This window comes from Podarcis melisellensis (assembly GCF_964234715.1).
Source record: "Podarcis melisellensis genome assembly, chromosome: 4".
In the NCBI taxonomy this organism is placed as follows: Eukaryota; Metazoa; Chordata; class Lepidosauria; order Squamata; family Lacertidae; genus Podarcis; species Podarcis melisellensis.
Genome location: NC_138531.1, coordinates 94,513,109 through 94,527,403, shown reverse-complemented (window position 1 = coordinate 94,527,403; position 14,295 = coordinate 94,513,109). Strand labels below are relative to the sequence as shown.

The window sequence follows — 14,295 nt, the reverse complement described above, 5'->3', positions numbered from 1 at the left end:
CTTCTCAGATTGGCTTGTTGAGCCGAGGGCTTCTTGATGTGAGAAGGGATGATCTCCGAGAAATGTGGCAACCATGATTCTTCAGTCTCAACTGGGCATTACTCTATTTTTTCCCAATTACTCCCTAGTCTCTGCATTTATAACTGCTTTGATCTCCCCGCTGCAGATCTGTTAGCAGCTGATTAAAGCCTGATCTCTGCTACTGGTTATTCCTAGAATATCTAATCCCGCTCAGACCATTTTCTCCTCCTCCTCCTCCGAAGAAAAGCCTCTCTCTGATCTTGTTCTCTGCCGGTCTGAGTTGCAGCCTAGAGGATGGCAGCCTTGCCGTTGCTTTTTCATCTCATCTGCCTCTTTTATCTCAGGCCCCATCTGCGAATGATACAGTTAAAGGGGCGACAGAGCACTTTAAACCGTTGTCGCTTCCCCCAGAGAATTCTGGGAACTGTAGTTTGTTAGAGAGCTCTCTGCTCTCCTCTAGCAAGAGGGATCGATTGTTAAAACACTCTGGGAATTGCAGATCTGGGAGGGGAATAGGGCTCTCAACATCTCTCAGCATCCGTATTGACCTACAGTTCCCAGAATTATTTGGGGAGAAGCCATGGCTGTTTATAAAGTGGTCTGATACCCCTTGTGCGGTTGCAGAAGGGGCCTCAGATTCAACCACACATTTATCCTCCTTCTACCGCAAGCCAGCTATTTTTTATCATTTGCATGTCATAAGTTTGTTTGCTGTTCAAGTAACTAATACAGTAGAAGATTGATTTACATGACTGGATGTGAGTTTAGCTGGAGGGATACACACTTAGCCTAATAATATAATATGTGTTGAAGTCAGAATACAACCATAACTTGAGGCACTTTCTGAGACGCATTGGCTTATGGAGCTGGCATGAGAAATAAGGTAAGAGGTTGCTGAGTTTGGGGTATTTCCACACAAAGACATATATGAAGGCTCTGAGGTTTTTGAACCTCTGGGAAGACTATTCCCAGCTGAGGCTTGGCTGGTGGTAGAACCTTGAGTTGACAGCAGTCCCAAGGTGGAGGAACATTATAAACTCCCTGCATCAGCACAGAATCACAGATTCGTTAAGCTGGAAGGGACCCCGTGGGTTGACTAGTCCAGGGTTTAGCAAACTTTTTCAGCATGGGGCCAGTCCACTGTCCCCCAGACCTTGTGGAGGGCCAGATTATATTTTTGGGGGAAATGGAACAAATTCCTATGCCCCACATATAACCCAGAGATGCATTTTAAATAAAAGGACACATTCTACTCATGTAAAAACACACTGATTCTCAGACCATCTGCGGGCTGGATTTAGAAGGTGACTGGACTGGATCCAGCCCCTGGGTCTTAGTTTGCCTACGCATGGTCTAGTCCAGGGGTCAGCAAACTTTTTCAGCGGGGGGCTGGTCCCCTGCCCCTCAGATCTTGTGGGGGGCCGGACTATATTTTTTTTGGGGGGGGGATGAACGAATTCCTATGCCCCACAAATAAGCCAGAGATGCATTTTAAATAAAAGCACACACTCTACTCATGTAAAAACACCAGGCAAGCCCCACAAATAACCTAGAGATGCATTTTAAATAAAAGCACACATTCTACTCATGTAAAAACACCAGGCAGGCCCCACAAATAACCCAGAGATGCATTTTAAATAAAAGGACATATTCTTCTCATGTAAAAACATGCTGATTCCCAGACCGTCCACGGGCTAGCTGCACTTGACTGAAGGGAGCCCAAGGAAGAATGGGTGGGTGAAAAATGAAGAAGAGGTTTAAGTCCTACACTTTGCCTGATGAGATTTCTTTTCTCTCCCCCCCCCTTTCTATTTCCCCCAAGTGATAAAAGTTACCCCGTTTGGGAAAAGCAATTAACGCCGTGCCTTGTCAGCACCTGGCCTCTACTGGGTCAACACGTCCTTTCTGGAGGCGAGACCGACTCTCCCACAATGCACCGAGCCCCACAGGAACCTGGTTAATGCTAATTTAGTCAGTCATTTCCTTCAGAAGACCTTGGTCTAAATGCAATTACACTGCAAACAAGCTAACTGGTACTGCAAAAGACCCTCTCCCTCTCTCTGCTCTGCCCAGGGAAGTCTCTCGGTGTATGTACATAAAATTACCTCTCCTGTTAATAGGAGGAGATCTCTTTCAATCAGTCTTGCCTTGCCAAGATGGAATGCATATTCGGTAATTTAGCAACACTTATTTCCACCCCCCCATAGCCGAAGCCTCAGCGATCCGATGAATTATTAACATATTTCCTCTTATGAATTTGCTTGCCTTTTAAAGTTATTTTGGAAATTGTTTTGATGCTCTCTTTTCACTGAAAACAGCTATTTAGTCAGCATTTTTAATTAGTCCTTCCCAAAGGGGCCTTTTCCACTAGTTTTTTTTTTGTTTAAATGACCTTTTGGGGTTTCTTAATATTTTGGGAATGATAATTCATCACTGGATTTCAAGAAAGCAGACGGCAATTTAGGCATGCGGTAATTTCGGCCTGTCATATTATTAAGTAATGCATAATTCACCGGGAGATTAAAGTTAATGTTTCTGTTTTCCCTTAGGTGAAATGGGAAAGTTCTACTCAGAGCAAAGGCAGTGCTGGGGTTCATGGTCCATACACAGCCAAGGAAATAAAACGGCCTGATTCTGCAACATCTCTCATGCAATCACTCCTAAACATTACCTTGTTGTCTAGGAAATAACAGAAAGACAAGAAGGGAAAAGTCCCTGAAGCGACACTCAATCCCATAAGCACTACACTTTCCCTTTTCCTGTGAAAGGGTTGCCCATGTTTAAATGCAAGTGTAATATGTAAAATGCTATATAAACACCAGCAATTGGGAAACACTGGCCTGCGAGTGCTGCAATTGGAGAACAGCCTTTGCCAAAGGTGTCATGGGCTTTGAAGACAGCTGAACTCAGGGAGAAAGGGAGAAATGTGCTAAGAGGAAGGCCCACTTGGCAAACCCTGACCATGATCAACTCCCACCCAGAAACCAATGTCCACACTGTGGAAGGACGTGTGGATCCAGAATTGGCCTCCACAGTCACTTAAGGACTCACTGTTTCCTAATAATATGAATAAACATACAAATTGATCTTGCCACCTAAGAGGCTTCCTTTCCTCCTTGTCTGGTTGTTTTTATTTATTTGAGTGGTTTTCTCTTACATTTTAGTGCGGGTGGCGCTGTGGTCTAAACCACTGAGTCTCTTGGGCTTGCAGATTGGAAGGTTGGCGGTTTGAATCTCTGCGACGGGGCGAGCTCCCATTGCTTGGTCCCAGCTCCTGCCAACCTAGTTAGTTCGAAAGCACGCCAGCGCAAGTAGATAGATAGGTGCCGCTGTGGCGGGAAGGTAAATAACATTTCAATCCGCTCTGGTTCCCGTCATAGTGTTCCGTTGCGCCAGAAGCGGTTTAGTCCTGCTGGCCACATGACCCACATGACGCCGGCTCCCTCAGCCAGAAAACGAGGTGAGCACTGCATACCCATAGTCATCTTTGACAGGACTTAACCATCCAGGGGTCCTTTACCTTTTACCTTTTATATCCTGATTATCCGTATAGTTAAAGCTCTGGTTTTCCCAGTAGTGATGTATGGAAGTGAGAGCTGGACCATAAAGAAGGCTGATCGCCGAAGAATGGATGCTTTTGAATTATGGTGCTTGAGAGTCCCACGGACTGCAAGAAGATCAAACGTATCCATTCTGAAGGAAATCTGCCCTGAGTGCTCACTGGAAGGACAGATCGTGAAGCTGAGGCTCCAATACTTTGGCCACCTCATGAGAAGAGAAGACTCCCTGGGAAAGACCCTGATGTTGGGAAAGATGGAGGGCACAAGGAGAAGAGGACGACAGAGGACGAGATGGTTGGACAGTGTTCTTGAAGCTACCTGTGTGAGTTTGACCAAACTGTGGGAGGCAGTGGAAGACAGGAGTGCCTGGTGTGCTCTGGTCCATGGGGTCATGAAGAGTTGTACATGACTAAACAACTGAACAACAACATCCTGATTGTATTCTGTTAAGAAACCCAAAGTGGTGTGTTATGTGGCTGGTCAAGACATAGACCAGACCCAAAGCTTGAGTGAAGTGCTGGACTCATAAAATGCCTTCAGGCCATACTGATGTTGTCTATGGGCCATGATGGTTATGCTCTGCATCCTTGGCTGGAGGTGTTTCTGAATGCCAGTCACTGGAAAGCACAGGGGAAGAGGTCCTCCTTGTGGGTTTGCCGCAGGCCTTTGGGTGGCCACTGCGAGGACAGGTACGTAGTTTGGGGGTACTCCAGGATCATCTGCTGTCACTTGAGGCTCAAGTGGACTTGATGGCTCTGAGTGCCTTCCATCAGCTTAAGCTGGTACCCCACCTGGACAGGGATAGCCTAACTTTTTGTCTTTGCTCTGGTAACCTCTAGGTTGGATTACTGCAATGCGTTCTCCATAGGGCTGAATCTGAAGACGGCTCGGAAACTTCAGCCAGTGATGAATTTGGAAGCCACATTGCTCACCGGGAGAAGACAGTTTGAGTCTATTACACCAATCATGGCCTGACTTCTCTGGCTGCCAATTAGTTTCCAGGCCCAATCCAAAGTGCTGGTTCTGACCTATAAAGCCTTAAACGGCTCAGGACTGCAATACCTCAAGGACTGCCTCTCTTCATATGAACCCGGACCCTGAGATCATCCTCTGTGGCCCTACTTCGTGAGCCTCCTCCACAAGAGACCCGGAGGGTGGCAACACGAGAATGGGGCCTTTTCTGCAGGGGCTCCCCATCTGTGGGTAGTGGTTAAGAGTGGTAGTCTCGTAATCTGGGGAACCGGGTTTGCGTCTCCGCTCCTCCACATGCAGCTGCTGGGTGACCTTGGGCTAGTCTCTCAGCCCCACTCACCTCACAGAGTGTTTGTTGTGGGGGAAAGAAGAATGTTAGCCGCTTTGAGACTCCTTAGGGTATTGATAAAGCGGGATATCAAATCCAAACTCCTCCTCCTCCTCCTCCTCCTCCTCCTCCCCCCCCCCAGGGAGGCTCACCTAGCACCTTCATTGCACACCTTTAGACGCCAGGCAAAAACGTTCCTCTTCAACCAAGCCTTTAGCTGATTAACATTCAATGCTCTTTTAAAATGTGCTTGTGGGAAAGATTGGGGATATTGTTTTGCTGTTTTGTTTTACTAATTTACTTGTATTTATGGGACGCGGGTGGTGCTGTGGGTTAAACCACTGAGCCTAGGACTTGCCGATCAGATGGTCGGCGGTTCGAATCCCCACAAAGGGGTGAGCTCCCGTTGCTCAGTCCCTGCTCCTGCCAACCTAGCAGTTTGAAAGCACGTCAAAGTGCAAGTAGATAAATAGGTACCACTCCGGCGGGAAGGTAAACGGCGTTTCCGTGCGCTGCTCTGGTTCTCCAGTAGCGGCTTAGTCATGCTGGCCAAATGACCCGGAAGCTGTACGCCGGCTCCCTCGGCCAATAAAGCGAGATGAGCGCCGCAACCCCAGAGCTGGTCATGACTGGACCTAATGGTCAGGGGTCCCTTTACCTTTGCCTATCGTGTATTTTATTCTGTGAATTGCCCTGGGATCTTATGATGAAGGGCAGTAAATGAATGAATGAATGAATGCTGGACCAGATGAGCCACTGGCCTGATCCTGCATTAGCCTCATGGTCGTACATACCCAGGTATAACAGGGTTAGGTGTGAGCTCCAGTTGCTCGATCCAACTGCTGCTCATAATTGCCACTGTTCTTGACTGCGCCACTGGCAGAAATTAACTCCACCGTTGGCTCACAGCTGCTTAAAAGCATTATAACTACAGGAGCGGAGGGAGAAAGGTATACGCACACAAGGCCTAAATAGTTTTCAAGAGTTTGTTTCTGTGTTTGTTTGTGCCCCCCTTCCCAAGTGTTAAATAAGAATTTAAAAGACATTACAGGAGATTGCTGGCAAGGGAAGCCGGAAATGCAAAAAGTAGCCATCCAGAAATGCTTATTACGCCACCTGCGTACGTCTGCAAGGGAGTTCTTAGAAGGAGCTGGCAGTCGGGAGACAAAACAAGCAATTAAGCTCAGCAGAAAAGCCCAGCAACAAACACAGAGCCAGGCAGCGACTGTCAGGCTGAGTGTGGGGACACCGCAAGCCTTGACGAGAGACCCAGAAGCTGCCTCAGGGTTTCGTCAAGTGACATTGACAGGTGACAGGTCCCAGGCAGCCATTTGCTGAGGAACTGGCAGAGTGCAAGAAGGAAAAGAAGAAGAGTGACAAAATGTGTAACCAAACTGGAATTAAAAACAACAACAGCACGGGTATTTTGCAAAAAAACAAACCAACCCAGGATCATTCTACTACCACGATTTGCAATATGGATCAACCTTTAGCCTGAGACTGGCTCTGGAGACCTTGCCTCTTGGTTCAACGTTCAGGTTGCTTAGATTGGTGGGCACCAGACCAGGGGTCCTGATCCATGGCGATGCCGCCACCAAGGAAAGGTGATGTCCAAGCAAGGTGGAGATAAGTGTAGGCCAGGGAACTGATGGAAGATGAGGTCAGAACTGTGGATGAGGAGCAAGGTATCAGTTCAGGACCATGGCCAGCGCCTTCAACAATATCAGTGACAGAGCCTTAGGTCGTTGAGATGGAAGCCAATTCCAGCCTTTTTCTAGGCAGTGGGGTTTCAGATTGTGGGGATTGCTTTGGAATAAGCTCTCCTGATCCTCCATGGAGTTGTAGTCCAGTCACTGGAGTCCAGTGGCAGAGATGTCTCAGGGTTCAGGGCATGGGATGTGGGCTCTAGCAGTTTCCCATGAGAAGGACTGGGAAAGTGATTCATCTCCTCTCCATCTGAAGATTCCTGGTCCAGAGCCATGACAACAGGGTCTTTTTACTGGTTGCCCCTAGTTTGTATTAATCCCTCCCAAAAGATGTGGGATTGGCCATGTCTGTGGCAACCTTCAAGAACCTGTGATGATTTTACCAGTTGTTCCCTTGGGCTTTTGCCCAAGATTACGCTATCAAGATCACTGGGCTTATTTTATTTTCGATCACAGGGTTTAGACTGTTGGTTATTGGATTCCAGAATTTTATTTATGCCGAGTTGACAAACGTTTTAAGCGATACCCAATTTGCATTCACTGCTCACTGGCTTTCTGACATTTTGTTAGCAATTTGTTTTTAATTACACTATATCATTGCAGCTTGTAAGTTGCCCAGAGAGAATATTTGTTCTGAAAGGAGGCCCCAAAATCCTTTGAACAAATTAACGAACAACCTGGAGAAGATTGGAAGTGTGCAAAAAAAGGGGATAACTCTCTCACGCTGGCCCTAGCTTTCTTCGGAAGCTCAACCAAGAATTAAGGGCTGATCAGGTTGTGGGTCCTTCGTCAATTTTGGGGTGCCAGCAAACACATGACCCCATGACCCTCTGGAATCAGCGTTGACGGCAGAAGTGATGGAGACAGGGAGGAGTTTGGAGAGCAGCTACCACTTTCACAAATGATGGGAGTTATCGCTCTTCCACCGGCTACAGCCGACTGTCACAAATCCCAATTCTCCCCTTCTTGGCTTAGTAACGGTGGGGCTTATGACAACTGAAGGAAGAACGCAGATCAAGGAGACGGAAGGGTGCTATTTTTGATACTTTCCCCACCACCTCAAGAGACTGCCAGTGATTAAGGAAGTTTCAACATAGGGAAGAGAAAAAAATGGACAGGTGCTGCTAGCTGGCTGTCAATCAGACCGACAGGCAAGGGAAGCATTTTCCCCTTCTCTCTCTCTCTCTCTCTCTCTCTCTCTCTCTCTCTCTCTCTCTCTCTCTCTCTCTCTCTCTCTCTCGCTTCTACAGTGCTGCTATATTGCCTGTTTTATAACTATTGGTCAGAACTGTTCTATGAAACCAGGAATGGTTGCAAAACAAAACAAAGTGGTGAAATGTCCCAGCAAACACAGTGGGTTTGGATTAACTTAGCTTTTCCCAGGAGCTGTGTTCTTTATTTATTTCATTTCTAATAATAATAATAATAATAATAATAATAATAATAATAATAATAATTTATTTATACCCCACCCATCTGGCTGGGTTTCCCCAGCCACTCTGGGTGGCTTACAACAGAATATTAAAATACAATAGTCTCTTAAACCTTAAAAGCTTCCCTAAACAGGGCTGCTTTCAGATGTCTTCTAAAAGTCTGGTAGTTGTTTTTCTCTGACATCTGGTGGGAGGGCGTTACACAGGGTGGGTGCCACTACCAAGAAGGCCCTCTGCTTGGTTTCCTGTAACTTGGCTTCTCGCAGTGAGGGAACCTCCAGAAGGCCCTCAGAGGTGGACCTCAGTGTCCAGGGTGAACAATGGGGGTGGAGACACTCCTTCAGGTATAGTGGACCAAGGCCATTTAGGGCTTTCAAGGTCAGCACCAACACTTTGAACTGTGCTCGGAAACGTACTGGGAGCCAGTGTAGGCCTTTCAAGACCGGTGTTATGTGGTCTTGGCGGCCGCTCCCAGTCACCACTCTAGCTGCCGCATTCTGGATTAGTTGTAGTTTCTGGGTCACCTTCAAAGGTAGCCCCACATAGCGCTTGATTTGTAAAAAACCACAAAACTCACACACCCTTCAGAGCAGCCTGCAAAACAATAAAACACGGGGGGGAGGGGAATTGCAGCAATACTTGTTAAAATTAAAATACTAAAACAGCCTGGGAAAGAGGAGACAAGAGGAGAGATGATATCCGTCTTCAAATAGCTCAAGGGCTGCCACATGGAAGATGGGGCAAGCTTGTTTTCCTCTGCTTTGGAGGGTGGGACTCGAACTCATGGCTTCAAGCTACAAGAAAGCAGATTCCGACTCAACATCAGGGAGAACTTTCCGACATTAAGAGCTGTTCGACCGTGGAAAGGAAGGTTGTGGACGTTCTATCCTTGGAGGTTTTTAAGCAGGGGTTGGATGGCCATCTGTCATGGATGCTTTAGCTGAGATTCCTGCATTGCTGGGGGTTGGACTAGATGATCCTTGGGATCCCCTCCAACAATTCCGTGATTCTATGGTTCTTGGTTGAAATTCGCACCAACTTCCTAAGCACTTGGGTTGGCTTCTCTAAACAAGAATGTTTTAGCAGCTGCCAAATAGAATACAGTGAAGGCACTTGTCAAGAGGCAGGGAGTTCCAAAGTGTAGGACCTGCCGCATGAAATGATTGAGTTCTTGCAAACAGGTATTATGTGGCACTTGTGGAAATGCCAGTTCTGCAGAAGAAAGTGGTTGAGTGGAAACATTTTGGGCAATCCGATCTCATAGGTAAGCTGGTCCCATGTAAGGGGTTATATACTAATAGTATATGAGTAGCTTGGCCCAGTAATCTTATTATGATTTTAAAATCAGATTCTGATTTTAGGTTGCATGCTGTTCCTTGGGACCGGGAGCTCATTCCTCCTGGAATACTCCAAATGCCTTAGATTTTGTTGCCTGCACTGATTCTGCCGATTCTTGAAGTCCCCACTGTTCCATCTCAAATTGGTAATTTGTAATCAAGGAATTCTTCATGTCCTTCAGTCCAGAGTTCTTTTCCCTTCCAGAGGAAACTTGTCTTCCTCAGGCCGGCCTGAGCTTTCCGTGGCTCAGCAAAAGGGGGATCAAACTGGGAGGGCTCAACTTTGGGTGACGAGACGTTAAGTAAAACAAGCTGTTCTGGTTCCTCCTGAATGCTCCTAGGTTTCTGGGAAAAACGTGATCTCTAGTTGTTAAGGGATTCAATTAGGCAGAAAGCAATGGAGAGAAAACTGGAAATTCACTGGGAAGTAATAAAATAGACAGGCAAAAGCCTTGTGTGTTCCTTGGCTTAAAAGACACAGATGTCATCCTTGCTCTGAGGCCGATGAGAGGCTGAAATATTATTTAAGCTGCCAAGTTTGGTCATGGCTGGGACTCATGTGTGCTAAGAACATAATAAGAGCCTACTAGATCAGTCCAGAGTCCATCTACTGTCACAGTGGCCAAACAAATGTCTGTGGGAAACCAGCAAGCAGGATACGAGTGTCAGGAGTTCAGCCTACACTCGAGTCGGACCCTGGTAGAGACACATGCCTGACTGGTCAATCGTTTGGGAGCTTCATAAGCTTTCTTCAACCCAAACATCACAGCGACCGATGCCAACTGACACTTAGGGATTCTCAGAGTCTTCGCAACTTGCGCGTGACAGACCTCAGCAACTCAGCATTTTGGCTAATCTACTTTATCTACATATAAACACACACGGAGCACTGCAACATGGCTCCCTCTCTCTCTCTAGCATCAGACAGCAAAGTGAAAAAGAACAAAGAACAATAGCTTCATGGAAAACAGTAACACAGTGTCTCCATCACTTCCCACTCTGTGGAGTCAAAACATAAACCGTCATGTGAAAGACAACAATCCCATGACTGGAATCGTGGAGCAGGAATTCTAACAACGAGCACCAGAGCACCATCTCCCCCTGTGGTCTTCAGCGACTGGTATTCAGAAGCATGGCTATCTCCAAAGGAAGAAAGGGAAAGGCAAGCAGGGTGCCCTGAACCAACCAGGAACAACCTGAACCGACTGGACTGTAGGAGAAGGGACAGGGAAGGGTCTATCCAGCTAGAGTCCTAGGGGAAGAGCCTGGAATGGCTATGCTAGCAAGAATGGAAGATGCAACTTATGTGGCTCAATGCCTGCATAAAATACCCCTGGGGTGTTAAAAGATACAGCTTAGAGCTCCCCTTGCAAGGGAACAGCAGTTGCTCAATTGTCTGGTGCAAGTCAGGGGTACCACCTGGGAGGGGGCTGTGCTCTTTGGCCCCCCAAATATTTATTTGACCAATGTTCAGGGGGCGGAGGAGGCAAGGCTTCCATGGCTTCTTCTCCTCTTCCTGCTGCAGCTGCTGGGGAATGAAACCTTGGCTCTTCCCAATGGGGAGCCAACATGTGATTGTTAGAATTCCTGCTCCGTGACTGCAGTCATGGGATTGTTGTCTTTCCCATGGCGGTTTATGTTTTGACTCCACAGAGTGGGAAGTGATGGAGACAGGATGTTTGTGTTACTGTGTTCCATGAAGTGGGGCTATTGTCCTTTGTTCTTTTTCTCTTTGCTGTCTGATGCTAGAGAGAGAGGGAGCCATGTTGCAGTGCTCCGTGTGTGTTTATATGTAAATAAAGTAGATTAGCCAAAATGCTGAGTTGCTGAGGTCTGTTACACATGATGCGCAAACTCTGCGGATCCCTAAGTGTGCCGGTGTTGGTTGGCATTGGTCGCTGTGATGTTCGGGCTGAAGGAAGCTTATGAAGTTCCCGAAAGATCGACCAGAAGGGAGGGAACATGCCAGTTGGGCATGTGTCTCTATCAGGGTCCTACTCGAGTGTAGGCTGAACTCCTTACAGTGATGGGCAACCGGCGTGCATGAAGCTAGGTGCACAAGGTGCAAGGGCCTGCACGGCACCCAGGGTACTCAGTGCAAGGTCTGCAGGAGCTGGGGGCTCTTTTCCCGGCAGCCGCCGCCGCAGCCAGATCTTGGGATGCTTGGCATGCAGTGTGACATCACACACAGACACACATACACACACACAACACTGGCCCCCCAATCTGCCACGCAAGTTGGCACGTATGGTACAGGTAAACCAATGGCTGAAGACAGTTCATGTTGGTCCAAACTTATCACGGAATTACACTCTGGCTTTCTAGCAAACAAGCGATGCCGACAAGCCGCCTCAACGCCGCTATAGAGAGAAAAGAGTGCAGGGTAAAGAGAGAAGCAAGAGATATAAAAAGGACAGTGACGGATTAGCCCGATGTGTAAAATGTAAAGGCCTCGCCTTCTTCAAAATATCTGTGCTGTGCTGCATTATTCATGGGCAAGAGGGTGAGGTTTGTGGGAGCGGGTGGGTTGTGAAGCAAATGACAAAACTCAGAATGAGACCCCTACTGAAACCGAGCATTTTATGATGGCAAATCGAGCCGCCGAGACAAATTCCGAATGCAAAGGACGTCTCTCCGCATCATCTTGATGAACAGATAACAAGTGCTCTCGTGCCACTAGATCATTCCCTTTATTGATTTCCCGGCCACTTACTCCCGCTGTTTGCTTTGTATCCTTTAAGCCATTTTTAGCTGTCCGTCACCGTAAAGATTGGCACGGGAGATCCGCTTGCGGTATCGAGTCGCCGGCTTCCCAGGGCGACACCCAAGAGCCCTCTCCTCAATCTCTCTGGAGTGGCGAAAGGTCGCCGGATTGCAGTAGAGGGCAAAACGCTTGACGCCTGCATGTCACAAATGAATACGGGGGGAAAGAGCACTTGCAGGAAGTGTTAAGTGCAGGCTGCTTCTCTGCGTCTGGCCTCCAAAGTCCGGACCCGATAGATGCTCAAGAATCGGTGCACAAACATTGATACGTGGATCTAGGGTTATGTCAAAAGGAACACAATTCCCTTCCTTGTCTGCTCCAGAAATAACTTTGCAGAAGGAAAGAAGTTTAATTCTTCAGGTGTCCACTGGAGAGTCCAGTTTTGAATTGGAGAGGATGGGACCAGGCTGATGACCAAATTGCTGCTGCAGACTGGATTGTCACCTGGAGCCCTTCTTGCCAACCATCTATGGAAGTGAGGGTGCCAAAGAATTTTCCACCAACAACTCAAGCCCTGGATGTGCTTGCAAGGAGGCTACAAACCCCAGGAGCTAGACTGCCCAGGTCTTCCTGGGTGGCTCTGGACTCAGGACACATCCAGAAACTAAGTTCCTGCTTACAGCTTAACGAGCCACAGAAATGCCTCATTTTTGGTGGATTGTGCTTCATTTATGAATAAACAAACATTGCAGGAAGGGAGAAAGCAGTGTGTTCACTCTCCAAGAGTGTGTGTTCTGGGCTCAACTGGCAGGAGATGCAAGGAGGAAATGCAGTTCACAGATGTTTGTTGTTGTTTAGTTGTTTAGTCATGTCTGACTCTTCGTGACCCCATGGACCAGAGCACGGCAGGCACTTCTGTCTTCCACTGCCTCCCGCAGTTTGGTCAAACTCATGCTGGTAGCTTCAAGAACACTGTCCAGCCATCTCGTCCTCTGTCGTCCCCTTCTTCTTGTGCCCTCCATCTTTCCCAACATCAGGGTCTTTTCCAGGGAGTCTTCTCTTCTCATGAGGTGGCCAAAGTATTGGAGCCTCAGCTTCAGGATCTGTCCTTCCAGTGAGCACTCAGGGCTGATTTCCTTAAGAATGGATAGGTTAGATCTTCATGCAGTCCATGGGACTCTCAAGAGTCTCCTCCAGCACCAGAATTCAAAAGCATCAATTCTTCGGTGATCAGCCTTCTTTATGGTCCAGCTCTCACTTCCATACATCACTACTGGGAAAACCATAGCTTTTACTATACGGACCTTTGTTGGCAAGGTGATGTCTCTGCTTTTTAAGATGCTGTCTAGGTTTGTCATTGCTTTTCTCCCAAGAAGCACAGATAGATTTTGCAATTCCTTCAACCAGTATCTCTGTAGACTCTGCACAGTAGTCAACAAAGCAGTTCCACTAGTGCAAGGACCTTTGGCTGTGCAACAGAACTTGCCCTTCCTCTCCTCTCCTCTCCTCTCCTCTCCTCTCTCCTCTCCTCTCCTTGTGTGCTCCTTCCAGGTCCCCCTAAATCTCCTCTGGGTTCCCTCTCCCCATCCTCCACTGCAGATTTGGAGAGTGCGCAGGGAGAGGAAAGGGAGGGAAAGTTAGTAGAAATCCTTGCGTGAGCAGAAATGCTTGGCTGGCTACTGCCCCTACCCTCTCCACTGGCATTCTGCATATCATAATTGGCAGATGGTCTCCTGCACAAACGTGAGCTTTCTGATTCATGGGCACCGCAAGTAGAAACCAAAACAAAGCATTGCAACATGGTATGTTTCTGTTCATGCCAGCCAGTCAGCCATACCCTTCTCCATGAAACTCCATTCCACCCTCCCCCTCCCCAACCTTACGGGGTCCTCGCCGCGGGATCACATTCACCCGGTGCTTTACCAACTGCACTGTCTCCCGGTGGAGTACAGGATCTGGTTTAAGGTGCTGGTTTTAACCTTTAAAGCCCTATACGGCCTAGGACCCTCGTACCTACGGGACCGCCTCTCCTGGTATGTCCCACAGAGGAACTTATGGTCTTCAAACAAAAACATCCTGAAGGTCCCAGGCAACAGAGAGGTTAGGCTGGCCTCAACTAGAGCCAGGACTTTTTTGGCTACGGCTCCAATCTGGTGGAACGCTCTGTCACAGGAGACCAGGGCCCTGCGGGACTTGACATCTTTCCACAAGGCCTGCAAGACAGAGCTGTTCCA

General features: G+C 47.8%; 1 protein-coding gene across 11 annotated transcripts in view; it reads right to left on the bottom strand.

Moving 5' to 3' along the window:
- Window positions 1-14,295, bottom strand: part of TENM4 (teneurin transmembrane protein 4) — a 628,724-nt gene that overhangs the window by 75,406 nt on the left and 539,023 nt on the right. The gene's annotated exons all lie outside the window — the stretch shown is intronic.